The following is a 2,952-nucleotide window of genomic DNA, read 5'->3' as shown; positions in this document are numbered from 1 at the left end:
CCAACACAACGCATCAATCACGTGACCCAAATAACGCACTTTGAATGGGTCATTCAAAGCAAATGTGGTGTGTGCCACACGCACGCGTGCGCGATTGCTGTCTGTGATGGCCTTCTCAAAGGTTTTCCAGCGAGTTGTGATCATGAGAAAGCTGCAAAACTTAGACAGAAAGTTATGTTCAGGCTAACTGTTTGGTATGATTTTATGTTATAATTAATCATTCAGGCTAGGTTTTCAAAATTGTGTAAAGCAAAATTCGGAATGGTCATGTCTTCTGGAATTAAAACTGTTTATTCTGATAAGTTGCTGTTCGTCATTCTGACATTTCTATATTGCGGTATGTTGATATGTAGCTTTGACAATGACAGTAATAAAGTTAATAGTATTGCGGTAAACGTAGACAACTAAGTTTGCAGGAATTAAAGTCTTAGTTTTCTGTATGTGTGTACTTCAGTCAGTCAGTGTACACTGTATCTTTTTTCTTCATAAAATGATATATCAATCTCTTCAGTCTTCACATATTATCTTCAGTTCATAAAGCTGATGTTGTTCTTGGCAGTGCTGTTAATTGATAAACCATGCATAAAAGTTCTAAAAAGAGAATTGGCTAAAAAGCATGGAAAGCTCTTCTGCTATTGGACCCTTCAAGGAGCTTCTCAATGTTAATTTACCAACACTACGTGAGATGTCCTTGCATTCTGAGCTTTGTTGAAGGTAATAGGCTACCGTACTGAAGTAGCCTACCTTATTACGTTTTCTCTGACAGGTTTTATTCAAGCTTGATCGTGACATGAAACATAGATTAACTGGTATTTTTTACATGGATGTAAGGAAGGTGTTAAAATATTAAATGTGAACATATAGCCATCATGAATCAATACCATATAAAGCTAACCAGCAGACAGTTTTTAGAACTTTAAAGGTTTAAAATTAATCGCACGTTTACAGAGATAGAGTCCTCATAATGAAATAGTTTTTTAGGAATCTGGAAAAAAGATTAAATATTTTCTTTTCAAAAGATGTCAGCCTACTTAATTATCATCTGCTGTTGTGTTAACTTATATCATCACATGCTAGTAGAATCAGGTATTCAGTCATCAGCGATAGTATTTTCGACAAAGTGGATTTCACAGGCAAAAGTGCAACACTTTCAATTAGGCTACAAATTGGATAAGCTTTTTAAAATGTCGTTGTGTAATATCAGCTTGTCTGTATGTGTATTTGTAGGGACTCAATGAGGAGCTCACATTTGATGTATATGTCTTGAGGAAGACCGCATTCCCAAAAGAACTGAAGTTTGTCCTCTCCCAATAATATCATCATGGGTAGAAGCACTTCTATATCAAATTGGGCTTCTTGACAAAAAGACAATGTCAACAACTCTTCAAAAAAGAGTTTACAAAAAAGTGAGTTCTCACATATCTTTTCAGATTTTTTGCTCTAATAATGTTCAGGTTAATGCTGCACCCACTTTAAAACTTATGCTGTCTTTTGCTGCTTGTGCAAACCATGTATTTATTTTTAATAATTTTTAAACTTATTGTTTCGTTTAATGTTAAAGTATTTTGTCAATTGCTAATATTATTTCAACTTTGTAACTGGTTATTGACATAGGAATAGACAAGGTATGTTTAAAATTTTCAGGACATCAAATATGCGACTTCCACTTCCAACAGTTGCGAAGGAAGTGTTGTAACTCGGGGTATCAGTCAAGGAGAAGCTGCTGTGTTGGGAACAGCAACACTTGTTTTCACACGTTACCTTGGATTAACTGAAGAGTTTGACAAACAAAAAGTTTGAATGCCCGCATTTTCCTGCCCATACTCAGGCTGTGGAATGCCTCATTGAGGAAGTCACTAATGCCTGTGGAGCTATTGCTAGCCATCAACGACGGGATAGTTTCGTTCGAGCTGCTTTGTGTAGTAGACTGTAGAGTCTTGCCCAAACCAGACGCGCAATCTGACTTTCTTTCCTTCTGACCTTTTTAAATCCTTGTTCTTCGTTTGTGTGTGCTGTTGCTCAATGCTCATGCCATTGGTTTGTCGGAGACTATGCAGAATTTGCTTAATATGTTCGCCATCGTTCATTGTTGCGCTTGTTAATTTAATGCTGTTTACCGTTTTTTTTAAATAATTTTGGACTGATGCCGTTTGTTGATCAACTCATCAACGTATTCCATGATCAGCACTGTGCATCACCGTGTTGTATAGCAAGCTATCCCTGTAACAGCCATGTTTAGATTATCTGCTACAGTAGAATTCGCCGATAGTGACACTTCGCCTATAGTGACACCTGTTGCAAAGTCCCGTTTGCAAACCATATGTTTTGCATAGAAATGACTTCGCCTATAGTGACTTCGTGTATAAGAACACTTTGCTTACAGTGACACCACATTTCTGTCCCTTGGGCTAAAAAATTTCCGTATAAGGACACTTTACGGTGTATTTCCAGTTTAAGTTGGAATCACATTTTGTCCTTATCAGCATTCGCCAGTTCCCAGCCAGCAAATCCATCTTTTTACATTGATTTAACGTATGCAGAGGTTGAACCATAAAGGATTGATTTGCTGACTGGGTTTGAATTAAACCAACATGGGATGCGCATGCGCAGATACTGCACAAGTGACGTTATCAACGACGTCATCATTCGTCTATAGTGACACTTCGCTTATAGTGACACTTTTTCCGCGGTCCCTTCAGGTGTCACTATAGGCGAATTCTACTGTATCTAGTGACTGGCGCTCTAGCGCCTTTCTTGACCTTGTGTCAGCCTACTATAAAGGCTAGTAACAAGAGAAATTTATTTCATTTTTGATGGTTTCGTCCTGGAAAGAGGAGCCCGACGAGTGAGTTATTTTTTGCCGTTCGCAACCAGTGACGGTTAATCATATTTATGGTGATTCAGGTTGTAAATATTTGAACCGATGTTAATGCTTAATTGCTTATGACACGT

General features: G+C 37.7%; 1 long non-coding RNA gene across 1 annotated transcript; it reads left to right on the top strand.

Annotated features, from left to right (window-relative positions):
• Positions 1-354: 354 nt before the first annotated feature.
• On the top strand, positions 355-1,898 carry LOC145784680 (uncharacterized). The gene is made up of 3 exons (XR_014291028.1): positions 355-714; positions 1,228-1,406; positions 1,645-1,898. It is a non-coding gene; the product is annotated as an uncharacterized LOC145784680 (long non-coding RNA).
• Positions 1,899-2,952: the final 1,054 nt, after the last annotated feature.

Source organism: Aplidium turbinatum, chromosome 1, assembly GCF_918807975.1.
Source record: "Aplidium turbinatum chromosome 1, kaAplTurb1.1, whole genome shotgun sequence".
NCBI lineage: Eukaryota > Metazoa > Chordata > Ascidiacea > Aplousobranchia > Polyclinidae > Aplidium > Aplidium turbinatum.
This window is presented reverse-complemented; position numbering and strand designations above follow the sequence as displayed.